Raw genomic sequence first — 27685 nt, 5'->3', positions numbered from 1 at the left:
CATCTAGATAAGTTCCTTGGGGGGGTCTAGTTTCCAAAATGGGGTCACTTGTGGGGGAGCTCCAATGTTTAGGCACACAGGGGCTCTCCAAACGCGACATGGTGTCCGCTAACAATTGGAGCTAATTTTCCATTCAAAAAGTCAAATGGCGCGCCTTCCCTTCCGAGCCCTGCCGAGTGCCCAAACAGTGGTTTACCCCCACATATGAGGTATCGGCGTACTCGGGAGAAATTGCCCAACAAATTTTATGATCCATTTTATCCTACTGCCCATGTGAAAATGAAAAAATTGAGGCGAAAAGAATTTTTTTGTGAAAAAAAAGTACTTTTTCATTTTTACAGATCAATTTGTGAAGCATCTGAGGGTTTAAAGTGCTCACTAGGCATCTAAATAAGTTCCTTGGGGGGTCTAGTTTCCAAAATGGGGTCACTTGTGGGGGAGCGCCAATGTTTAGGCACACAGGAGCTATCCAAACGCGACATGGTGTCCGCTAACGATGGAAATAATTTTTCATTCAAAAAGTCAAATGGCGCTCCTTCCCTTCCGAGCCTTACCATGTGCCCAAACAGTGGTTTACCCCCACATGTGAGGTATTGGTTTACTCAGGAGAAATTGCCCAACACATTTTAGGATCCATTTTATCCTGTTGCCCATGTGAAAATGAAAAAATTGAGGCTAAAAGAATTTTTTGTGAAAAAAAAGTACTTTTTCATTTTTACGGATCAATTTGTGAAGCACCTGGGGGTTCAAAGTGCTCACTATGCATCTAAATAAGTTCCTTGGGGCGTCCAGTTTCCAAAATGGGGTCACTTGTGGGGGAGCTCCAATTTTTAGGCACACGGGTGCTCTCCAAACGTGACATGGTGTCCGCTAAAGAGTGGAGCCAATTTTTGATTCAAAAAGTCAAATGGCGCTCCTTCCCTTCCAAGCCCTGCCGTGCGCCCAAACAGTGGTTTACCCCCACATATGAGGTATCAGCGTACTCAGGACAAATTGGACAACAACTTTCGTGGTTCAGTTTCTCCTTTTACCTTTGGGAAAATAAAAAAATTGTTGCTAAAAGATAATTTTTGTGACTAAAAAGTTAAATGTTCATTTTTTCCTTCCTTGTTGCTTCTGCTGCTGTGAAGCACCTGAAGGGTTAATAAACTTCTTGAATGTGGTTTTGAGTACCTTGAGGGGTGCAGTTTTTAGAATGGTGTCACTTTTGGGTATTTTCAGCCATATAGACCCCTCAAACTGACTTCAAATGTGAGGTGGTCCCTAAAAAAAATGGTTTTGTAAATTTCGTTGTAAAAATGACAAATCGCTGGTCAAATTTTAACCCTTATAACTTCCTAACAAAAAAAAATTTTGTTTCCAAAATTGTGCTGATGTAAAGTAAACATGTGGGAAATGTTATTTATTAACTATTTTGTGTCACATATCTCTCTGGTTTAACAGAATAAAAATTAAAAATGTGAAAATTGCGAAATTTTCAAAATTTTCGCCAAATTTCCGTTTTTATCACAAATAAACGCAGAATTTATTGACCTAAATTTACCACTAACATGAAGCCCAATATGTCACGAAAAAACAATCTCAGAACCGCTAGGATCCGTTGAAGCGTTCCTGAGTTATTACCTCATAAAGGGACACTGGTCAGAATTGCAAAAAACGGCAAGGTCTTTAAGGTCAAAATAGGCTGGGTCATGAAGGGGTTAAGGGCTTCAGAAAGACCCTTTCTGAAGATCGCTGCCAGGGCACATTCATTCCACTGAGTGAGCACAGACCACTTTCTAAACTTCTGACAATATATCTCCGCTTCATCCTGACCCTGACACAGAGCCAGCAAGATTTTCTCTGCCTGATCCACTGAATTAGGTTCGTCATAAAGCAATCCAAGCGCCAGGAAAAACGCATCAACATCACGCAATGCTGGATCTCCTGGCGCAAGGGAAAATGCCCAGTCTTGAGGGTCACCACGCAACAAAGAAATAATGATCCTTACTTGTTGAACAGGGTCACCTGAGGAGCGAGGTTTCAAGGCAAGAAACAATTTACAATCATTTTTGAAATTCAAGAACTTAGATCTATCACCAAAAAACAAATCAGGAATAGGAATCCTAGGCTCTGACATCGGATTCTGAACCACAAAATCTTGAATGTTTTGTACCCTTGTAGTGAGATTATCCATCCAAGAGGACAGACCTTGAATGTCCATGTTTACACCTGTGTCCTGAACCACCCAGAGGTAAAGGGGAAAATAGAGACAAAACACACTGCAAAGAAAAAAAAAATGGTCTCAGAACTTCTCTTATCCCTCTATTGAGATGCATTAATACTTTGGGCCAGCTGTACTGTTATGACCTGGTGGTTAGGACAATAATGGACCTGATGATCAAGAGCACCCGGAAAGATCTGATAGCTACAAAAACACGGGACAAGCTCTGGGAAGTGGAAACTGCTGACCGCAATCCCTAATCCTATCACACACACTAGAAATAGCCGTGGATTGCTCCTAACGCTCCCTATGCAACTCGTCACAGCCTCAGAACTAGCTAGCCCTAAGAAAGGAAAATAAAGCCTACCTTGCCTCAGAGAAATTCCCCAAAGGAAAAGGCAGCCCCCCACATATAATGACTGTGAGTTAAGATGAAATCACAAACATAGAGATGAAATAGATTTAGCAAAGAGAGGCCTGACTTACTGGACAGACAGAGGATAGAAAAGGTCACTTTGCGGTCAGCACAAAAACCTACAAAAAGCCACGCAGAGAGTGCAGGGAAAAAAACCTTCCGCACCGACTCACGGTGCGGAGGCGCCCCTCTGCGTCCAAGAGCTTCCAGCAAGCAAGGCAATATTCACAATAGCAAGCTGGACAGAAAAAATAGCAAATAGGAAAATAGCAAAGAGGAACTTAGCTTCTGCTGGAGTAAACAGGTAACAGAACGATCCAGGAGCGAACTAGACCAATAGTACAACATTGACAGCTGACATGGTGCAAAGATCTAAGTGGAGTTAAATAGAGCAGCCCACTAACGACTTAGCCTCGTCACCTGTAGAAGGAAACTCAGAAACACCCACAGCCACCAGAGGAAGTCCATGGACAGAACCAGCCGAAGTACCATTCACGACCACAGGAGGGAGCCCGACAACAGAATTCACAACATATGACTCCTGTGTACTGCTGTTACGAATTTTGAACTGCACTTAGCCTGCTTACTTATTTGGGGCTAGTGTCAGCCTCTCATTACAGTTGTTTTCCGCTGAACAAAGCAATGCCGCCTGTGTACTCCTGTTACCAATTTTGAACTGCATTTAGCCTACTTACTTATTTGGGCCTAGTAACTGTGTCAGCCTCTCATTACAGTTGTCCTCCGCTGAACAAAGAAATGCCGCCTGTGTACTCCTGTTACCAATTTTGAACTGCATTTAGCCTACTTACTTATTTGGGCCTAGTAACTGTGTCAGCCTCTCATTACTGTTGTCCTCCGCTGAACAAAGCAATGCCGCCTGTGTACTCCTGTTACCGATTTTGTGCTGCATTTAGCCTACATTTTTATTTTAGGCCTACTAAGTCTGTCTGAGCCACTTATTACAGTTGTCCTCCGCTGACCAAAGCTATGCCGCCTGTGTACTCCTGTTACCAATTTTGAACTGCATTTAGCCTACTTTTTTATTTTAGGCCTACTAAGTCTGTCTGAGCCACTTATTACAGTTGTCCTCCACTGAACTAAGCAATGCCGCCTGTGTACTCCTGTTACCAATTTTGAACTGCATTTAGCCTTTTTTTGTTATTGTATGCCTACTAAGTCTGTCTGAGCCACTTATTACAACTGTAATCCTCCACTGAACAAAGCAATGCCGCCTGTGTACTCCTGTTACCAATTTTGAACTGCATTTAGCCTACTTACTTATTTGGGCCTAGTAACTGTGTCAGCCTCTCATTACAGTTGTCCTCCGCTGAACAAAGCTATGCCTCCTGTGTACTCCTGTTACGAATTTTGAACTGCACTTAGCCTACTTACTTATTTGGGGCTAGTGTCAGTGCAGCGCCCCAGAGACCTGGTTGTTGCAGTAATGTCGCTCTGCCACTAAGGGGAGTGATGGTACGTCTGATTGCACTAAAGGAGTTCACCTGACCTGGTATCACCAGCACACATTACACTTCACACTCCGGCCACTAGGGGGAGCAAAAGGTTCTATTTATTAGGCCACTCCTCACACTGGTAAAACTAGGGGTTGGATAGGAAGTTAGTCAGAAGCTGACTGGGTTTTGTCCAGGCAACATCCCGTGGCTTGGGGTGTTGCGGGGAAGATTCAGGGGGGTCCCTGGCAGGCGTGGGAACCTGACAGGTACCTAGCGACAAGGCAGAACGTTACAGAACCACGCCTGCACTACCTTGCGGCGGTATCCTTAGAAAGGACACGAAGCGAAGGATATTGTGGACAGTGAGAAACGAGATCAAGCACAAAGGAGAGCCAGTAGGAGTCGTGCCCCGAGAACGGCAACATCCTACTGAGGCACGTAGCCGGTGCCCGGAACACCGAGGAAGTAACTGACTCTACGCCTTACTTCAAATACCGCAGGACAGTTAATTATAGGTTGGCTGTCTACCTTACATCACCTAAGCAGACATAGGGGGCAACCGTTGAGAGGGGCGTCTCTAGGGTCCCGGAAGAGCTCCGAGCCTACCCGTCAAACGGGTGCGTCCTAGCCATAACCAACTTGGGGGATGGAGAACAGAAAGAACTAGAAAGAACGAGAAAGAATTAGAAAGAACGAGAACAGAATTTGTGAGGACTATCCCAAATGCTCAACAGGGAAGCACTACAACACACAGGCGCTAGTGGTAGGCAACGATTTCCATCTGCAAAGGGAATTCTGGATGTGCCTTCGGACCGGCTGGTCTCAGACAGCCCTGTTAATAGTGCTCTAGATTGAGGATCCTGAAGTCACCAGTAAAGAGGTAAAGAGACTGCAACCCTGTGTCCTCGTTATTGACTGCACCTCACACCATCGCCACCTACACCAGTGGGAAGCCCTGGGGACATACTTCACCTGTGGGAAGGTATACCATCTAGCTGCCATCACATCACCCCAGTGGACCCCAAGCAGCGTCGGTCACCCTGACCGAATACCACAGGTGGCGTCACCAAACCTTGACAGACTTGTATCACCTATTATTGGACGCCCCTTAGCAGGGTCACGGACCAGGTCCAGCCACCGTGACAACCCCAGAACTGAGACAGAGAGGACCGGTACCGAGTAACCCGCGGCCCTGCGTCTGGGGGCGCTCCATCAGCCTCTCATTACAGTTGTCCTCCGCTGAACAAAGCAGTGCCGCCTGTGTACTCCTGTTACCAATTTTGAACTGCATTTAGCCTACTTACTTATTTGGGCCTAGTAACTGTGTCAGCCTCTCATTACTGTTGTCCTCCGCTGAACAAAGCATTGAGCCTGTGTACTCCTGTTACCAATTTTGAACTGCATTTAGCCAACGTTTTTATTTTAGACCTACTAAGTCTGTCTGAGCCACTTATTACAGTTGTCCTCCACTGAACAAAGCAATGCCGCCTGTGTACTCCTGTTATCAATTTTGTACTGCATTTAGCCTACTTATTTATTTTAGGCCTACTAAGTCTGTCTGAGCCACTTATTACAGTTGTCCTCCACTGACCAAAGCTATGCCGCCTGTGTACTCCTGTTACCAATTTTGAACTGCATTTAGCCTACTTACTTATTTGGGGCTAGTGTCAGCATCTCATTACAGTTGTCCTCCGCTGAACAAAGCAATGCCCCCTGTGTACTCCTGTTACCAATTTTGAACTGCATTTAGCCTACTTACATATTTGGGCCTAGTAACTGTGCCAGCCTCTCATTACTGTTGTCCTCCACTGAACAAAGCAATGCCGCCTGTTTACTCCTGTTACCAATTTTATACTGCATTTATCCTACTTTTTTATTTTAGGCCTACTAAGTCTGTCTGAGCCACTTATTACAGTTGTCCTCCGCTGACCAAAGCTATGCCGCCTGTGTACTCCTGTTACCAATTTTGAACTGCATTTAGCCTACTTTTTTATTTTAATGTGATATAGAAGATGCTAAGCACAGCCTAAATAGGGGAGGTGCACAGTCATAGGTGCCCAAACCTGAACGTATACAATATAAAGTGACTAGCACACTCCAGGGTGTTGTGATGCAAAAAAGTGGGGATTTATTACATACAGTAAATCACAAACGTTTCGGTCGATACTGGACCTTCATCAGTGTGCTAGGTATAATTGTATACTTGTATGGCCCCAAAAACAATAGACTACTCGGATTTGCATCAATCAGACATGCTGGAAAAAAAGCAACAAGCCGGGAAGAAACAGAACCAGGCTGGTCAACTGACGGTGAGTCAGAATAATGGGTGGCACTGAGGCTCAAAAGAGCTGTCAGTACGCCAGGACACTAGGGATAAATGCGGTATCCACCGCTAATAGAGTGGAGCTATTAGCGGTGGATACCGCATTTATCCCTAGTGTCCTGGCGTACTGACAGCTCTTTTGAGCCTCAGTGCCACCCATTATTCTGACTCACCGTCAGTTGACCAGCCTGGTTCTGTTTCTTCCCGGCTTGTTGCTTTTTTTCCAGCATGTCTGATTGATGCAAATCCGAGTAGTCTATTGTTTTTGGGGCCATACAAGTATACAATTATACCTAGCACACTGATGAAGGTCCAGTATCGACCGAAACGTTTGTGATTTACTGTATGTAATAAATCCCCACTTTTTTGCATCACAACACCCTGGAGTGTGCTAGTCACTTTATATTGTATACTTTTTTATTTTAGGCCTACTAAGTCTGTCTGAGCCACTTATTACAGTTGTCCTCCACTGAACTAAGCAATGCCGCCTGTGTACTCCTGTTACCAATTTTGAACTGCATTTAACCTACTTACTTATTTGGGCCTAGTAACTATGTCAGCCTCTCATTACAGTTGTCCTCTGCTGACCAAAGCTATGCCGCCTGTGTACTCCTGTTACCAATTTTGAACTGTATTTAGCCTACTTTTTTATTTTAGGCCTACTAAGTCTGTCTGAGCCACTTATTACAGTTGTCCTCCACTGAACTAAGCAATGCCGCCTGTGTACTCCATTTCCCAATTTTGAACTGCATTTAGCCTACTTTTTTATTTTACGCCTACTAAGTCTGTCTGAGCCACTTATTGCAGTTGTCCTCCACTGAACAAAGCAATGCCGCCTGTGTACTCCTGTTACCAATTTTAAACTGCATTTAGCCTACTTACTTATTTGGGCCTAGTAACTGTGTCAGCCTCTCATTACAGTTCTCCTCCGCTGACCAAAGCAATGCCGCCTGTGTACTCCTGTTACCAATTTTGAACTGCATTTAGCCTACTTTTTTATTTTACGCCTACTAAGTCTGTCTGAGCCACTTATTACAGTTGTCCTCCGCTGAACAAAGCAATGCCGCCTGTGTACTCCTGTTACCAATTTTAAACTGCATTTAGCCTACTTACTTATTTGGGCCTAGTAACTGTGTCAGCCTCTCATTACTGTTGTCCTCCGCTGAACAAAGCAATGCCGCCTGTGTTCTCCTGTTACCAATTTTGAACTGCATTTAGCCTACTTACCTATTTGGGCCTAGTAACTGTGTCAGCCTCTCATTACAGTTGAACTCTGCTGACCAAAGCTGTGCCGCCTGTGTACTCCTGTTACCAATTTTGAACTGCATTTAGCCTACTTTTTTATTTTACGCCTACTAAGTCTGTCTGAGCCACTTATTACAGTTGTCCTCCACTGAACAAAGCAATGCCGCCTGTGTACTCCTGTTACCAATTTTGAACTGCATTTAGCCTACTTTTTTATTTTAGGCCTACTAAGTCTGTCTGAGCCACTCGTTACAATTGTCCTCCACTGAACAAAGCAATGCCGCCTGTTTAGTCCTGTTACCAATTTTGAACTGCATTTAGCCTACTTTTTCATTTTGGGCCTATATATATGTGTTTCCTCCTCATCCTGCCCATTGCCCAGCCACTGCTAGATGAGTCTGCTGGTACATTGACCCTGACCACTACATTCCCCTTGCACTCTACACAGCCAGAATCTGACCCTGCTGAAAGTCAGGTTCCCCTTCCCGCATACTATACCACCTTTCACGGGGACAAAGAGGAAGGTGCAGATGAAAGTGCAGGTTCCTTCATCTGATGGGGGGCATACTCGTTGGCACTGGCACAGGGCCACTCATAGTACGCAAAAGTGTCTCTGGCAGTGGGAGGCGCCACCCGCCGTCAAACACACCGCCATACCATGAGGGGCCCTGTGCCAGTGCCAACTAGTGGGCCCCCCCTTCTTGCTCAGGATCGCAGCACTTGCAAAGTTGAAATACCTACCTCTCCCTGCTCCACCAACCTGACGTATTCCGCGTTTCCTGGGCCCACGCAAATCTTGAGCCAGCCCTACCCCCCACAACTTTAGCCAAATGAGCCCCTGTTTTCAATGCCTAACTATTACTATAAAGTAAATTAAGATTGACAAGCTTCAGTAATGTGAATTGATGTCTTTGGCATTAAAATGGGCACTGTAGGTGCACTGTCCTCCACTCACTGCCGACTTTGATTCCCCATTGACTTGCATTGGGTTTCATGTTTCAGTCGGCCCCCGACTTTTCGAAATAATCGGCCGATTTCACCCAACCCGACTTTTGAGAAAGTCGGGTTTCGCGAAACCTGACTCGATCCTAAAAAAGTAAAAGTCGCTCAACTCTAATGGAGAGGCGTCAATAAGACAACCCCTTTACTAACCCCACACAGAAAACACAGACGCACAGAAAAAAGTCTAATTGAAACAAAGACACAGACTTCTTTAATAATCTTAATTATACCATACTTATGACCTCGCCCATTCCCCCCGATGCCCTTGTCATCTGCAAAAGAGGTAAAAATTCAAACAACAATATTCCTCACCTTTCCGCAGAGATGTATTTAATCCACTTGTCCCAGGCTGGCCTAGCTCTGCTACATCTAGATGACAGTCTGCATGGTTGCATGATGTGACCATGCAACCTTGTCATCCAGTAGACACTGAGCACCGTGTACTCAGTGTCTGCCTGTGATCTGCTATTCCCTGTCTGAGGGCAGCCCAAGCATAAGAAAGTTCTGCTGCTCAAGGTGCCATCAGACAGGTCCTGCGAGTTAAACGAAAATTTCCCATGCTGACGTCACATTGGTGAAGTGAGTTCATTGGCTGTGAACTTGCCAGACCTGTCTGACAGCACCACATTAAAAGCATCTCTCTGGAAAGGAGAGTGTCAGGAAATATGATGTATTTTTGTTTGGGCTAGCCACACATACTGAGCTCTGCTACATGTCCTTGATTTTGTGAATGACATACTCCAGCCATGATCCCCCTTGCAACCCCCCCGTCACAGCTGCACGTGTGTGATTCCAGCCCCTTCCTCTCCCCCGCTATACTGCTGTAATGTGAAACCATTGTGCTAGTAGCCCTTACTGTGTAGTTTTATAGCTCTAAACTGGTTAAAAGCAGCCTGAAGCACATTTCAAACCAATACTTCTTTGTCCTAGTACAGTGTTCATTAAAAATAAAATATAATGGCATAAATTATTGATATAGGTGAAAAACTAACATTTATGGTAGCTACATCGGTAGAACCACCACCCAGTGAGTTTTCTAAGCTCCAGCACCAGCAGAATCCGAGAAATGGATTTCTACTTAACCAGGTCATACAGCCACCTCATGTTTAGACTTAAATGTAAACTAATTTCATGTGAAGGCATTCTGTATAATACTTCTGTCGTCCCTCTACGAGCTTCCCCCAAGAGCTATGACTAATAGAAGGTTTTTCATAACTTTGCAACGGGGCGCATCCAGCCACCTGGTGAGGTCAGCATGGGGGAAGTTCCGTAGTTTTTGGGCCAACTATAAAGCAGGAACAGCTATTTTGCAGCTGGTTCAGCCCTGGGAAGAAACCATCCCTCCTGTGGACCGAATCTTAGTTCTTGGGAACTCCCCTTCCCCCTACCGCATGACATGCCATTGACTGAGATATGCAAGTCCTCATCTTTAATCCATTTTGTTTTGTAATTGCTTGTACATACTGTAATACCTTTTAATATTTTTGTAAGCACTGCCTATTTCTTTTTGGAGTAAAAGCTATAATATTTACGAGTTTGGATTTCCTTGCTCTAATAACTTATTGCCACGCCCTCCGAACTAAGTCAATGCTAATGATTGGGTTGGCTCCTGATCCGATATTAATCATTGAACCAGGAGCTGGTGGCAGCGAAGTGTTCTGGGCTTTTGGGGAGACTCTGGCAGTGACAGACATAGATTTATATTTCCCACCTGAGACTGGGAATAATTACAACACCCTCACTGCAGCGTTCCCAATAGCCAATACACAGCAAGGAGGCCCTTCTGGTGACTACTTAACCTAGGTGTAGTTCCCTGCCTGACCTGAGGGTAAGGGGGCACCAAAAAGCTGCGAGTTCCAAACTGGAACTGGAAAGTGGGATATAATAAATCCCCTGATGAACTGGGGCAAACACCCCCAGTTAATGACATATTGGTGGCAGAGCGATGGGAGAATAGAGCATTAGTGATCTGGTTTGAGTAAATATTCCTCTCACTAAGAACTTGCACGGTTCTTGTGAGAACCCTGCACAAAAAGTTTTGGAGGACAAACTCAGTGTTTATTAGTCCTGAGACGATACAGTGTGTATAGAGATTACCCAATAACCTTTTTCTTCATTTTTCTGTCTTATCTTTTATTTGGCAACCATGATTAAGCTGGGAGAGGCCTATTATAAGCAGCAACCCAAGGACACTTTTATTGACCTCGTTGAAGCAGAGTGACCCCACGGGCAAAACAAAGGACCAAATGTTCATGGAACTGGTGCAACTTGAAGAGGGTCAGGACCATGCCCAGATCCCAGGGGTGGCTGGGGCCAGCCAAAGCATGGACATTACTGAACCAGAGGTCCAAATGGTGCAGGCCAGCCCTACCCACAGCCCGGGTAGCTTGGACCGCTACCTACAAGTGGCCCTACAGCAATGCTCTCCAGATGATATGGAGAGACGTCTGCAGCTGATCCAGCAGTACCGAGAGAGCCGAGCGACAAGCGGAGCGGGAGTACCAGCTGGAGTTAGCCCAAATCCAGGGCAGAGGTCTTTCCGGCCCAACAGAGAGCCCAACAGCGCTCACATCCCTAAACCCCAGCCAGAGCACTTTCCAGTGATGGAAAAGGACAGGGACTTGGACACATGTCTGCGGGCATTTGAGAAAGCGTGCAGACAGTACCTCAGTGTCTGAGAGCCATGGGCACAACATTTGACTCCAGGGCTCAGAGGAAAAGCTCTGGAGGCATTTGCTACTCTCCCATCAGACCAAGATGGAGACTATGAGGTCATCAAGCAGGCCCTGATAAAGAAGAACCAACTCACTCCTGAGGTTTACTGTAAAAAGTTCCAGAAACTCCAACGTGGAGAACAAGACAGTTACAGCGACCTGGTGCATGGACTCAGGACCCGCTTTAACCAGTGGATCCAAGGACTGTCAGCGACCACCTTTGAACAGCTGAGGGACCTGTTGATCAAAGACCTGTTCCTACATCTCTGCCCAGCTGAGGTGCGATAGTTCATGATGGACTGAGAGCCAAGAGATGCAGACAAAGCAGGCCAACCGTAAACCGGAGATGTGCAAGCCAGTCACTGCAAGCTGAAGAGGGAGTAAGCCATCAACCAACCCCAGTACCCCTGCCAGCTGACTCAACTGAGGTCCTGTCCCCTTTGCCAACATCAGGCCTACATCAGACCCTCGCAAGTGTTTTTCCTTCAATCGGACAGAACATATCAGTGCCACCTTTCCAGAGAAGCAGAAGAACCTCTCAGCCAAGGCCTCAGTGCCTAACGCAGCCATTCTTTTTGTGAGTGGGGCGGTTGAGAGCGTCTGTGACAATGTGCAGCAAGTCACTGTGGGGAGCCGCATCACTAGAGACCTCAAGTACACGGGGGCTGAACGAACCCTCATCTGACCCGATCTGGTGGCCCCTGAAGAAATTATTCCAGGGAAAACCCTGACTGTCACCAAGATTGGGGGCGTCCGCTGCCCCTTGCCGATGGCCTTGATATTTATAGATTGGGGTGCCGGGAGCAGAGTGAAGTAAGTGGGATTGTCCGAAAACTTGCCCACCAAAGTTTTATTGGTGACTGATTAGGGGAGAATGTTTGCATATTATGTCCCTGATGCCCCTCCCCAATCTGATACTAAGGGTATTGTTAATGCTAATGATAATGATGTGAAACTGCATGCTTTACCTGACAGTTATTCACCTGATAACAATTTATCTGATAATGATGATGTGTCTACAGATGCAGGAGGGCTTAGCCATGTCACTCTGTGGGGTGAAATGGCTGAGGAACCCCTAACAGGAGCAAGCGACGGTGCTAAGGGAAATGAGGAGATGCACGGGAACCATGAGGAAGGTGATGCCGTGCAACTGACCAGTGCCACAAAGGAAGGTAACTGCCCCATATATATCACTGCTCCTGAGGTGTTGGGTATGGATGGGGAGAGGAGGTAGAACCCATAGCAGCGCCGCCTGATGGGTCTGTGGAAATCCTCAGGGAGACAGCCTATGTAGCTGCTGTCACCCACTGTCAGAATTCCCAGAATGTAGGTAGCACCCTGCTTTCTGGGCCCTCCTCAGTCAGAGGATGACTGAACCAGAGACAGACCCAGAGCAGATCCCAGAGGTTCCCACGAGGAAGGGACCTTGATGGCACTTTTTGCTGCCTCCAGCCAGAAGTTCCAGGCTGCCCTGCACTCAGATGTGAACCTGGAGACCTTGAGATGCCTCGTGCAGGAGTCCACCTCTGAGTCTGATAAGGAGAGGGTGTTCTGGGAACAAGGGAGGTTGTACTGGGAGACAGTTCCCAGTAAATTCCAAAAGGAGTGGTTGAGGTAAATACAGTTGGTCATCCCTTGCCAAGTTAGGGGTGACTTGTTGCGGATTGCCCATGAGATTCCACTCACTGGGCACTTGGGCATCAGCAAAATTAAGGCCCGGCTGTCTCAACACTTCTATTGGCCCAAGATCGAGACAGATGTAACAAACTACTGCAACTCCTGTATCACCTTTCAAAGAGTGGGGAAGTCAAGGCCTGTTCCTAAGCCCCCCTGATCTCTCTGCCACTGATAAAGTTGCCTTTCCAGAGGTTTGCATTCGACATTGTGGGCCCGCTGGCCATCACCAGCAGCTCTGGAAAGCAATACATCCTCACTGTGGTAGATTACACTACCTGGTACCCAGTATCGAGTGCATATCACTCCAATCCAATGGTTTGTGTGAGGGCTTCAACAGTACCCTCAAACAGATGCTGCAAATGCTCTGAGACCCAAGTGCGCAACTGGGAGTGGTACCCACCACACCTGCTAATTTGCTTACCGAGAGGTTCCGCAGGCCTCGACGGGGCTCTCCCCCTTCGAGCTCCTGTATGGCAGGTGAGTCCGGGGACCCCTTGGGTTGGTAAGGGAATCCTAGGAAGAAGAGCCTACCCTTCAGAAGTGTCCATCATGGAGAATGTGATGTGCTTCTGTGACAAGATGCAGACCTTGAAGCAGTTGGTGCAGGACAACATGGCGCAGGCTTAGGCTAACCAGAAGCACTGGTACAACCAGAACGCCCAGGATCGGACCCACCAGGTGGGTCAGAAGGTGTGGGTGTTTGTCCCCGTAGCAAAGGATAAGCTTGTGGCACCCTGGGAAGGCCCCTATGTCATACACCAACAGCTCAACCCAGTCACCTACATGGTCACTCTTGACCACACTCGGGGTAGGCGCAAGGCCTTTCACATCAATATGCTGATATCAATATGCATCATTAAGCACATGAAGCCTGTGTCCTACCGGTCTGCAACCTGCCCGAAGATGGGGAGGAAAACCCCCTCCTGGACATGCTGGCCCAAACCAAGATCGATGAGCTGTTACAGCTGCGGGTGATTCAACGGTCCAACAGTGCATGGGCCTCACCAGTAGTCCTGGTGCCAAAGAAGGATCAGACCACCCGGTTCTGCATGGACTACAGGGGGCTCAACAGCACTACAGCCTCTAATGCACACCCAATGCCATGCATCAAGGAGATGCTTGAGCCATTAGCTGGCGTGCACTATCTAACTATTATGGATTTGAGTGGGGGATACTGGCAGATTCCCCTGAGCCCCGATGCGCAGGAGATGTCTGCCTTTATCACCCCCTTCGGACTGTACGAGTCCACGGTCATGCCCATCAGCATGAATAATGCCCCTGCCACTTTCCAGCGGATTGTGAACTACCTGCTTCAGGAACTGGAGACGTACGCAGTTGTGTACCTGGTTGACATTGCTGTCTTCAGTCTCTCCTGGGAGGAACACCTTCAGCATCTCCAGGAGGTGCTCAGGCACATCCACCAAGCCAGCATGACCATCAAGCCGGGAAACTGCCAGATGGGCATGAGCAAGGTCCACTATCTGGGGCACTGGGTAGCCGGGGGCTCATTGAGGTCAGAGCCTGGGAAAGTGGACACAATCGCATCCTGGCCCACCGCCAGGATCAAGAAGCAGGTGATATAGAAGGATTAATGTTTTGCCTTTAATTTGCCTTTAATTGCTAGAATTTGCTCTTATGATGCAGTAGTATGGTAGTCTCCTCTTCAAGGAGACTATACTTCTTATCATATATGTTCTCAATAGTCAGCCACAACATGTTATGGGTACGTGGGAAATTAAGGTCAGCATGACCCGGGGTAACAGGGAGAGGGGGCTACATGAATTATATTGAGTTACATTTGTGGTAAATGGTATAAAATGCTGCCTCTTGCTCCATTAGATCAGATAAAGTGATGTTGCTCACAGCCTGTGTGCAGCTTCCTTTTCTCCAAGTGCGCTTGTCAATTAAAGACGTAACCTCCTGATTTGGCCTCACTGGTAATCTAGCATATCTGACATTGGGTCAGAACTAGGGTTGAGCGACCTTGACTTTTTTAGAGTCGAGTCGGGTTTCGCAAAACCCGACTATCTCAAAAGTCGGGTCGAGTGAAATCGGCTGATTATGTCGTAAAGTCGGGATCGACCGAAACACGAAACCCAATGCAAGTCAATGGGGCAGCATAGTCGGCAGTGAGTGGGGGCCAGGAAAACACCTAGAGTGCCCATTTTAATGGCAAAACCATGCATTCTTCTTAATGAAGCTTGTCAATCTTAATTTCCCTTATATTAATAGTTAGGCGTTGGAAATTGGGGGTCATTTGGCTAAAGTTGTGGGGGGTAGGGCTGGTTCAAGTATTTAGTGGGCCCAGGTAATCTGGACCACCTCAGGGCAGTGGAGCAGGGAGAGGTAAGTATTAAAACTTTGCGAGTGCTGTGATCCTGAGCAAGCAGGGGGGGCCCACTCGTTGGCATTGGCACTGGCACAGGGCCCCTCAAAGTACGGTGGTGTGTTTGCACGGCGGGGGCGCCTCCCGCCGGCAGCGACACTTTTGCGTACTATGAGGGGCCCTGTGCCAGTGACGTCGCCAACGAGTATTCCTCCCCCCACCTGCTGAAGGAACCTGCACTTTCATCTGCACCTTCCTCTTTGTAAGGTGGTATGTTATGCTGGAAGGGGAACCTGACTTTCAGCAGGGTCACATTCTGGCTGTGTAGCGTGCACGGGGAATGTAGCGTTTTGGGTCAATGTACCAGCAGACTCATCTATCACTGGCTGGGCAATGGGCAGGATGAGGAGGAAACACAGATATAGGCCCAAAGAATAAAGTGGGTTAAATGCAGTTCAAAATTGGTAAGAGGACTAACCAGGGGGCATTGCTTTGTTCAGTGGAGGACAACTGTAATGAGAGGCTGACACAGAGAGTAGGCCCAAATCAGTAAGTAGTCTAAATGCAGTTCAAAATTGGCAACAGTAGTAAACAGGCGGCACAGCTTTGTTCAGTGGAGCAGAACAGCAAGGAGCGGCAGACACCGATAGTAGGCCCCAACCCAACTAGTAGGCCAAATGCAGTCTAACATTAACAACTACTTAACGAGAGCCTGAAAATGGAATTTCAGGACAGGAAACCAGGAGAACAGCAAGGAGCGGCAGACACAGTTAGTAGGCCCCAACCCAAGTACTAGCCCCACTGCAGTTTGATTAAAAAAATGTTTAACAAGAGCCTAAAGATCGAAGCTCAGGAAAGGCAACCCGGAGAACACCTTGGAGCGGCAGACACTGGTAGTAGGCCCCAACCCAAGTACTAGCCCCACTGCAGTTTGATTAAAAAAATGTTTAACAAGAGCCTGAAGATCAAAGCTCAGGAAAGGCAACCTGGAGAACACCTTGGAGCATCAGACACTGGTAGTAGGCCCCAACCCAAGTACTAGCCCCACTGCAGTTTGATTAAAAAAATGTTTAACGAGAGCCTGAAGATCGAAGCTCAGGAAAGGCAACCCGGAGAACACCTTGGAGCGGCAGACACTGGTAGTAGGCCCCAACCCAAGTACTAGCCCCACTGCAGTTTGATTAAAAAAATGTTTAACAAGAGCCTGAAGATCGAAGCTCAGGAAAGGCAACCCGGAGAACACCTTGGAGCGGCAGACACTGGTAGTAGGCCCCAACCCAAGTACTAGCCCCACTGCAGTTTGATTTAAAAACTATTTAACGAGAGCCTGAAGATCAAAGCTCAGGAATGGCAACCCGGAGAACACCTTGGAGCGGCAGACACTGGTAGTAGGCCCCAACCCAAGTACTAGCCCCACTGCAGTTTGATTTAAAAACTATTTAACGAGAGCCTGAAGATCAAAGCTCAGGAATGGCAACCCGGAGAACACCTTGGAGCGGCAGACACTGGTAGTAGGCCCCAACCCAAGTACTAGCCCCACTGCAGTTTGATTTAAAAACTATTTAACGAGAGCCTGAAGATCAAAGCTCAGGAATGGCAACCCAGAGAACACCTTGGAGCGGCAGACACTGGTAGTAGGCCCCAACCCAAGTACTAGCCCCACTGCAGTTTGATTAAAAAAATGTTTAACAAGAGCCTGAAGATCGAAGCTCAGGAAAGGCAACCCGGAGAACACCTTGGAGCGGCAGACACTGGTAGTAGGCCCCAACCCAAGTACTAGCCCCACTGCAGTTTGATTTAAAAACTATTTAACGAGAGCCTGAAGATCAAAGCTCAGGAATGGCAACCCGGAGAACACCTTGGAGCGGCAGACACTGGTAGTAGGCCTTAAACCAAAAGTTTGGCTTAATGCAGTTTATAAAATGTTCCAGTGGTACACAGGCAGCATTGGTGTGGTAAGCGGAGGACAATTTCTATTTGGGACTGCAGACAGACTTAGTAGGCTGTCCCCTGTGGACCATGCATCCACCACATTAACCCAGTGGCTCGTAATGGACATGTAACCTTCCGTGGACATGCCTACTGGTCCATGCATCTGTTGTCAGGTGCACCTTTCTACTATTAGATTGCTTGAGACTGCATGGACAATGCGGATTTTTACATGATGGTGGAGGGCTGGGATGGCTTTTCTCGCAAAAGAAGTGACAACTGGGTAGCTCTTACCGTGGTACAGCGTAGTCCATCTGGGCTTTATAATTATAAAATAAAGAAAAAAAGTAGGCTGTAGGCACTTTAAAATAGGTTCCAGGGGTACATGGGCGGCAGTGAACAGGTCACTGGAGGACTAGTGGAAGGAGGGACTGCAGACAGGCTTCGAAGGCCTAACATAATAAAATTAGGCTGTAGGCAATTTAAAATTGGTTCCAGGGGTACACGGGCAGCAGTGGACAGGTCAGTGGAGGACTAGTGGAAGGAGGGACCGCAGACAGGCTTCGAAGGCCTAACATAATAAAATTGGGCTGTAGGCACTTTAACATTGGTTCCAGGGGTACACGGGCAGCAGTACACAGGTCAGTGGAGGCCTAGTGGAAGGAGGGACCGCAGAAAGGCTTCGAAGGCCTAACATAATAAAATTAGGCTGTAGGCAATTTAAAATTGGTTCCAGGGGAACACGTTGTTAGGGGTCAAGTTCCCGCTTCTGCATAGGGGGAATCTCGAGCCACCTCCGCTGCGGTCTCCCATTCTTGTCCAGCCGCAGTGGAGTCTGCTCAGCAAGGACATCAGTCCCAGCGTCTTGCTCATTCTCACTCTGTTCTGAGAGTTACTGCTGCTTCTCCAGTCTCTGCTATTAAAGTCTGTGCTGGTCAGCAGCGAGCGGACTTCTCTGGGACTAAGTCCTTGTCTGCACGTACTGAGCATGCCCAGCGTAAGGTCTCCCATTGGAGATCGAGGGTCATGTGCTCAGGCTCTGCAGCACATTCCATTGGTCCTCTTGGCAGGTCCTAGAAGGGTAAAAGTGCTGTGGCCACTTCCTGTGCTGCTGCTATATAAACTGCGCATGACCGCACGGCCATGCGCTAGTATTGTCAAACAATTGCTAATGTGTGTATGTTGTGAGTGCAAGTCGTCCTTGGATACCCCTACCCTATAGTATGACTGTTCGCGGAAGGTGTATGGCTGCTACCTAGCGCCCGACTTATCCTACAGCACTAGTCACACATTATAGCGTCCAGTTGCTGTGACCGCCAGTACGGCGCCGTGCACTTCCTCTGTGCTTTCCTTACCCAAGCCTGGGTGGTTAGTGGCGTTCGTCAGTGCGGCACTGCATGCTCTTCTGTTTCATTTCACACCCAGTTGCGGTGTTGCGCCAGCAAGGGTCTAATCGGACTTCAATCCCAGTTGGGGTTGAGTTCGCTGACTACTTGCTCGCGCTTTAGGTGCGGTACCGCGGTCCTGTGCCTTAACAGGATTGCTTCTTTCACGCTGGGTGAGGTTAACCCACGCGTGTATACTCTAGTGTACCGCCATATAGTCTGCTAATTGCTAGCAGCAGGTTTTCACCTGCACGGTGGACCCCGGACTGCGAACGCATCTATACCATCTGTCTTGGTGCGTTCCGCCAGTCCTAACAGAATACTAGCGCCAGGGTCTGGCTAGTAAAATGGCGGACGACCAGCGTTTACAGCGGTACATCCAGCAGCTGGAGGGAAGGTTGGTGGCTCTTGAGCGTTCAACCTCAGCTGTGGATGTTACTGCTGTCGCTGTTCAGGCTGCAAGTGTGGCTGCAACTACCTTGTCCACTGCCACTCCTGTACCGACGCTATCTCGCCTCCCGCTACCAGAGAAATTTTCTGGTGACAGTAATTCCTGTAGGGGTTTCGTGAGTCAGTGCTCAATACATCTCGAGCTTCTGGCCTCTCGTTTCCCTACAGAGCGGGCTTTAAAGGTGGGCTTTATAATTTCCTTATTGTCGGACAGGGCGTTGCAGTGGGCTACGCCGCTGTGGGAGCGTGGCGATCATGTGGTGCAGAGTGCTCCGTTATTCCTGAGCACTCTGAAACAGGTCTTTCTAGGACCTCGTGTCACCCATGACACGGCGCTCCAACTGTTGGCACTGACTCAGGGCTCGTCCTTGGTCAGCCTTTTTGCCGTCCATTTCTGCACTCTGGCATCTGAGCTGGAGTGGTCGGATAAAGCCCTTATCCCTATATTTTGGAGGGGGCTGGCTGACCACGTTAAGGATGCTCTGGCCACTAGGGAGATTCCCGCCACACTGGAGGAGTTAATAGCAGTATCTACTCGCATTGACCTCCGTTTTCACGAGCGGAGGTTAGAGCGAGCCCAGTGTAGGCAGAGGTTTCGGCTGGCTCCCACCTTCGCCAAACCTTTGGAATCTCCAGTTCAGGCTCCTGAGTTCCAGGAACCTAAGGTGGTGTCACGAGCGGGATCTAAGTCCCAGACCGCTCGTGCACTCCAGGGTTGCCATGTTTGCCAACAGTCAGGACATCTTGCCACCAGATGTCATCAGCGGTCGAGGAAACGTCAGCGTCTAGTGGTAGTAGGTGGAGGTGCACTAGACACTGCGACGTTTGCCTCCAAATTGTCCTTTAAGGGGACAATTACCTTTGGCTCATCCTCCCACTCGGTAGACCTCTGCGTGGATTCTGGGGCGGAGGGCAATTTTTTTGTCTTCTGCCTTCGCCGAACGTCACGCAATACCCCTGGTTATGCTATCTCAACCAGTAACGGTACGAGTGGTGAATGGGTCGACACTCCCCGCACAGATAACACATCAGACCATCCCTGTTACTCTGTCCCTGTCGCCATCCCATCAGGAGATTATTTCTCTGCTCGTCATTCCTGAGGGTATTGATGAGGTCCTGTTGGGGATACCTTGGCTACGGTACCACTCTCCTCACATCGAGTGGTCCTCAGGCAGAATTCTGGGATGGGGTGAATCATGTGGGGGTAGGTGTCACCGAGAGTGCATTCAGGTTGCTACTACTGAGGTACCCGCAGATCTATCCTCTCTCCCCAAGCAATATTGGTTTTACGCAGACGTGTTCTCCAAGAAGGCGGCGGAGACCCTTCCGCCCCATCGCCCCTATGACTGTCCTATCGATCTCTTGCCTGGTGCGGAGCCTCCCCGGGGTCGAGTTTATCCATTATCTCTCCCGGAGACGGAGGCCATGTCTCAGTACATTCAAGAGAATCTGGCAAGAGGGTTTATCAGGAAGTCAGTGTCACCTGCTGGGGCAGGGTTCTTCTTCGTGCAGAAGAAGAATGGGGAGCTACGTCCATGCATAGACTACAGGGGTCTTAACGCTATCACCGTTAAGAACAAGTATCCTTTGCCCTTGATATCTGAGCTCTTCGATAGGCTTCGGGGAGCAAGGGTATTTACTAAATTAGATCTGCGGGGTGCTTACAACCTGATTCGCATCCGTGAGGGGGACGAATGGAAAACGGCGTTTAACACCAGAGATGGGCACTATGAGTATCTGGTGATGCCCTTCGGGCTCTGTAATGCCCCAGCCGTTTTTCAAGACTTTGTCAACGACATCTTCCGGTATATGCTTTCTACCTCAGTTGTAGTCTATCTGGATGATATTCTCATCTTTTCTCCAGATATTGACTCCCACCGGAGAGATGTTGGCAGAGTCTTCGATCTCCTACGGGCAAACTCTCTTTACGCTAAGTTGGAGAAGTGTATGTTTGAGCAGGAGTCTTTGCCGTTCCTGGGCTATATCATCTCCGCCCAGGGATTGGCTATGGATCCTGCCAAACTACAGGCTGTGATGGACTGGCAAGAGCCCCATTCTCTTAAAGCGGTGCAGCGCTTTATGGGGTTCATTAACTATTACCGCCAGTTCATTCCCCACTTCTCAACTCTGGTAGCTCCCTTGGTAGCCCTCACCAAGAAGGGAGCGAATCCTAAATTGTGGTCGGAAGAGGTCTCCAAGGCCTTCACTTCTATTAAGTCCCACTTTGCTAGTGCTCACATCTTACATCGTCCCGATGTGGATAAGCCATTCCTAATGGAGGTGGACGCCTCGTCCGTTGGTGCTGGAGCAGTCCTCTACCAGAAGGATGCTCAAGGTCGGAAGCATCCATGCTTCTTCTTCTCTAAGACTTTCTCGCCAGCGGAGAGAAACTACTCCATCGGGGATAGGGAGCTGCTAGCAATGAAGTTGGCCTTTTCAGAGTGGAGACATCTTCTGGAAGGTGCGCGGTTTCCCTTCCAGGTTTACACTGACCACAAAAATTTGGTCTACTTACAGACAGCCCAGCGGCTAAATTCTCGCCAAGCCAGATGGTCCTTGTTCTTTTCCCGGTTCCACTTTTCTCTTCATTTTCTCGCCGGGGAGAAGAATATTCGTGCTGATGCTCTCTCTCGCTCCCTTATGTCAACTGAAGAGGAGGAAGAGGAGCCTCGGCTTATTGTTCCCTCTGAGAGCCTGAGAACCGTAGCACCGATTTCGCTTGAGTCTGTGCCTCCGGGCAAGACTTTTGTGCCCATTAATTTGCGACCGGAGGTTCTCTCTTGGGCTCATTCGTTCAGAGTGGGTGGACACTTTGGGACAAAGAGGACATCTGAGCTACTGGCGAGGACGTACTGGTGGCCGCATATGGTCCGGGATGTCAGGGATTATATTCTGGCGTGTGTCTCCTGCACCAAAAATAAATCTCCGCGTCAAAGGCCAGCTGGGTTGCTCTATCCCTTGCCGGTGGCAGATAGGCCCTGGGAGATGGTCGGGATGGACTTTGTCGTGGGTTTGCCCAAGTCTCGCGGCTGTACCATCATTTGGGTCATCACCGATCATTTCTCGAAAATGGTGCATTTGGTGCCGCTACCACGGTTACCTTCTGCACGGGCCTTGGCTGCGTTGTTCATTAAGCACATCTTCCGCCTACATGGTATGCCTGACAAAATTGTCAGTGACCGGGGTCCCCAGTTTGCGTCTCGGTTCTGGAGAGAGCTGTGTCGTCTTCTCAGTATTGAGTTGAATCTCTCTTCCGCTTATCATCCCGAGACGAATGGGTTGGTAGAGAGGACCAACCAGACCTTGGTCACATACCTGCGATATTTTGTTTCAGCCAGGCAGGATGACTGGGCATCCTTGCTATCATGGGCAGAGTTTGCGCTGAACAACGCCGTAGCCGACTCCACTGGACAAACCCCATTCCTCCTCAACTATGGTCAGCATCCACGGGTACCTGTGCCTATGCCCATGTCTTCCGCAGACTCCAGGGTGGCAGACTGGGCTGTGGAGGCACGGGATATTTGGGACCACACTCAGGATGCCATTCGGGCCTCTAAGGAGAGAATGAGGTCCTCCGCCGATGCTCATCGGCGCCCCGCCCCGTCCTTTGCTCCTGGCGACTTGGTGTGGCTCTCCGCCCGTAACATCAGGCTGCGAGTTGAGTCCACTAAATTTGCTCCTCGCTACTTGGGTCCCTTCAAGGTCCTCGAACAGGTTAATCCTGTGGTCTACCGTCTGGCCCTTCCTCCACGCCTTGGTATCACCGACACCTTTCATGTGTCCCTCCTTAAGCCCGTATACATGTCTCGGTTTTCTGAGTCATCTGCCGGGACATCGGGTTCGTCTACGGACGATTTCGAGGTGAACGCTATCTTGGGGTGCAAGGTGGTACGTGGCAAAAAAAATTTTTTGGTGGACTGGAAGGGTTACGGCCCTGAGGATAGGTCCTGGGAGCCTGCTGAGCACATTCGGGCTCCGCAGCTCATTGCTGCCTTCGAACGTAGCGAGGCCCAAGGAGGGGGGGGTAATGTTAGGGGTCGAGTTCCCGCTTCTGCACAGGGGGAATCTCGAGCCACCTCTGCTGCGGTCTCCCATTCTTGTCCAGCCGCAGTGGAGTCTGCTCAGCAAGGACGTCGGTCCCAGCATCTTGCTCATTCTCACTCTGTTCTGAGAGTTACTGCTGCTTCTCCAGTCTCTGCTATTAAAGTCTGTGCTGGTCAGCAGCGAGCGGACTTCTCTGGGACTAAGTCCTTGTCTGCACGTACTGAGCATGCCCAGCGTAAGGTCTCCCGTTGGAGATCGAGGGTCATGTGCTCAGGCTCTGGAGCACATTCCATTGGTCCTCTTGGCAGGTCCTAGAAGGGCAAAAGTGCTGTGGCCACTTCCTGTGCTGCTGCTATATAAACTGCGCATGACCGCACGGCCATGCGCTAGTATTGTCAAACAATTGCTAATGTGTGTATGTTGTGAGTGCAAGTCGTCCTTGGATACCCCTACCCTATAGTATGACTGTTCGCGGAAGGTGTATGGCTGCTACCTAGCGCCCGACTTATCCTACAGCACTAGTCACACATTATAGCGTCCAGTTGCTGTGACCGCCAGTACGGCGCCGTGCACTTCCTCTGTGCTTTCCTTACCCAAGCCTGGGTGGTTAGTGGCGTTCGTCAGTGCGGCACTGCATGCTCTTCTGTTTCATTTCACACCCAGTTGCGGTGTTGCGCCAGCAAGGGTCTAATCGGACTTCAATCCCAGTTGGGGTTGAGTTCGCTGACTACCTGCTCGCGCTTTAGGTGCGGTACCGCGGTCCTGTGCCTTAACAGGATTGCTTCTTTCACGCTGGGTGAGGTTAACCCACGCGTGTATACTCTAGTGTACCGCCATATAGTCTGCTAATTGCTAGCAGCAGGTTTTCACCTGCACGGTGGACCCCGGACTGCGAACGCATCTATACCATCTGTCTTGGTGCGTTCCGCCAGTCCTAACACACGTGCAGCAGTAGACAGGTCAGTGGAGGCCTAGTGGAAGGAGGGACCGCAGACAGGCTTCGAAGGCCTAACATAATAAAATTGGGCTGTAGGCACTTTAACATTGGTTCCAGGGGTACACGGGCAGCAGTAGACAGGTCAGTGGAGGCCTAGTGGAAGGAGGGACCGCAGACAGGCTTCGAAGGCCTAACATAATAAAATTGGGCTGTAGGCACTTTAACATTGGTTCCAGGGGTACACGGGCAGCAGACAGGTCAGTGGAGGCCTAGTGGAAGGAGGGACCGCAGACAGGCTTCGAAGGCCTAACATAATAAAATTAGGCTGTAGGCAATTTAAAATTGGTTCCAGGGGAACACGGGCAGCAGTAGACAGGTCAGTGGAGGCCTAGTGGAAGGAGGGACCACAGACAGGCTTCGTAAGGCCTAACATAATAAAATTAGGCTGTAGGCAATTTAAAATTGGTTCCCGGGGTACACGGGCAGCAGTGGACAGGTCAGTGGAGGACTAGTGGAAGGAGGGACCGCAGACAGGCTTCGAAGGCCTAACATAATAAAATTGGGCTGTAGGCACTTTAACATTGGTTCCAGGGGTACACGGGCAGCAGTAGACAGGTCAGTGGAGGCCTAGTGGAAGGAGGGACCGCAGACAGGCTTCGAAGGCCTAACATAATAAAATATGGCTGTAGGCACTTTAGAATTGGTTCCAGGGGAACACGGGCAGCAGTAGACAGGTCAGTGGAGGCCTAGTGGAAGGAGGGACCACAGACAGGCTTCGAAGGCCTAACAAAATAAATTTGGGCTGTAGGCACTTTGAATTCTCTTGCAGGGGTACACAGGCAGTGGGCACCATTGGTGTTGTCAGCGGCGGCCGATTGTAATGAGTGTCTGCCAGTTAGTAGTCCCAAAAAATAAATACATGTTAATACCCAAAACTAAGAATCAAAGTCCGCACTCACAGCAGGTTAAATCAGAGATACTGGGTGGAATACCACAAAACATGCGTTTCTTCAGCCAGTATTATGGATTTGGATGCTCCTTGTGAAATAACAGGGTCCAAAATTCAGTACAACGAAGTAGAAGTAGAAAGGAGCACTCACCATCCAGAAGAAATGTTCAATCTTTATTACGGCATAAAATGTATAGCAAGTTCTCACAGGAGAACGTGGGTGTCACGAGACGACGGCCGTTTCACGCTGCTGCGCTTCGCTTCTACGGGTCTGCCGTAGAAGCGCAGCAGCGTGAAACGGCCGTCATCTCGTGACACCCACGTTCTCCTGTGAGACCTTGCTATACATTTTATGCCGCAATAAAGATTGAACATTTCTTCTGGATGGTGAGTGCTCCTTTCTACTTCTACTTCGTTGTACTGAAATACATGTTAATGTCTCGCATTACAAGAAAAAGAAAAACCAAAAGGGTGCAATCATTAGGTACAGTGGTGGTCTCCTCTGCGTAGTTTCAGACCTAGTAATTTGGCACAAAGTATTTACTTGGGTAAATATAGGACACTGCCCCTGACTATGTTAAGTACCATCATACATGTCAACACAATGGTATTGTCAGTGGCAGGAATTTACGGATGTCAGCGCATAGACTAAACATAGGTGGAACTGTGAGAGATAATTGTGCAAGTGGTAGAGTAATGTTTGAGCTTGGGGTGGGGGAACTCTCTTGTGGCCGGCGGTACATGCCCAGGGCCCCTCATGTTACAACAGTGTGTCTGACGTTGGGTGCGCACCACCACCACCAGAGACACTTTATTGTACTATGAGGGACCCAGTGGCAGTGCCGTAGACCAAAAGCAGGCACACCCACCTCTTCAGACAAACAGCACTCTCACGGGTGCTTGCGCCAAGTGGCGATACCACGGCCCCGTGTGGGGAGTTTGGCCATTTAGGGAGGTGTAAACATGTCGTATGCTGGACAATCAGCTGCTGCAAATTACGAGATTGGTAAAGTCATTCAGAGTAGTCCACAGGCAATACCTTTTCATAGGAAAGCTAGGTGTCGGCCGGGCAAGGAGGGGCAAAAGAATTCGAAATCCAGTTGTGGTTCATTTAAATGAAGGTTAGATCATCAACATTTTGGGTAGCCAGACGAGTCCTTTTTTCGGTTAATATTGAACCTGCAGCACTGAATACTCTTTCTGATAGGACACTAGCTGCCGGGCAAGCAAGCTCCTGCAATGCATATTCTGCCAATTCTGGCCAGGTGTCTAATTTGGATGCCCAGTAATTAAATGGGAATGACGGTTGAGGGAGAACGTCGATAAGGGATGAAAAATAGTTAGTAACCATACTGGACAAATGTTGTCTCCTGTCACTTTGAATTGATGCTGCAGTACCTGTCCTGTCTGCGGTCATAGCAAAATCACTCCACAACCTGGTCAGAAAACCCCTCTGTCCAACGCCACTTCTGATTTCTGCCCCTCTAACACCTCTGGTCTGCTGCCCCCTGCAGCTCGTGTGAGAACGATCACGGGCGCTGTGTGCTGGGAAAGCCTGAAGCAAACGGTCAACAAGAGTTGATTGTTTGGTTGCTAATATTAGTTCCAAGTTCTCATGTGGCATAATATTTTGCAATTTGCCTTTATAGCGAGGATCAAGGAGGCAGGCCAACCAGTAATCGTCATCGTTCATCATTTTAGTAATGCGTGTGTCCCTTTTGAGGATACGTAAGGCATAATCCGCCATGTGGGCCAAAGTTCCAGTTGTCAAATCTGCGGTTGTGCTTGGTTGAGGGGCAGTTTCAGGCAAATCTACGTCACTTGTGTCCCTCAAAAAACCAGAACCCGGCCTTGCCACGCCACCAATTTCCAGTGGCCCCGGAAAAGCTTCCTCATTAAAAATATAATCATCCCCATCATCCTCCTCGTCCTCCTCCTCCTCCTCTTCGCCTGCTACCTCGTCCTGTACACTGCCCTGACCAGACAATGGCTGACTGTCATCAAGGCTTTCCTCTTCCTCTGCTGCAGACGCCTGATCCTTTATGTGCGTCAAACTTTGCATCAGCAGATGCATTAGGGGGATGCTCATGCTTATTATGGCGTTGTCTGCACTAACCAGCCGTGTGCATTCCTCAAAACACTGAAGGACTTGACACATGTCTTATATCTTCGACCACTGCACACCTGACAACTCCATGTCTGCCATCCTACTGCCTGCCCGTGTATGTGTATCCTCCCACAAAAACATAACAGCCCACCTCTGTTCGCACAGTCTCTGAAGCATGTGCAGTGTTGAGTTCCACCTTGTTGCAATGTCTATGATTAGGCGATGCTGGGGAAGGTTCAAAGACCGCTGATAGGTCTGCATACGGCTGGAGTGTACGAGCGAACGGCGGATATGTGAGCAAAGTCCACGCACTTTCAGGAGCAGGTCGTATAACCCCGGATAACTTTTCAGGAAGCACTGCACCACCAGGTTTAAGGTGTGAGCCAGGCAAGGAATGTGTTTCAGTTGGGAAAGGGAGATGGCAGCCATGAAATTCCTTCCGTTATCACTCACTACCTTGCCTGCCTCAAGATCTACTGTGCCCAGCCACGACTGCGTTTCTTTCTGCAAGAACTCGGACAGAAC

Source organism: Ranitomeya imitator, chromosome 7 (genome assembly GCF_032444005.1).
Source record: "Ranitomeya imitator isolate aRanImi1 chromosome 7, aRanImi1.pri, whole genome shotgun sequence".
NCBI lineage: Eukaryota > Metazoa > Chordata > Amphibia > Anura > Dendrobatidae > Ranitomeya > Ranitomeya imitator.
The sequence above is the reverse complement of the archived record's forward strand: the minus strand, read 5'-3'. Positions refer to the sequence as shown.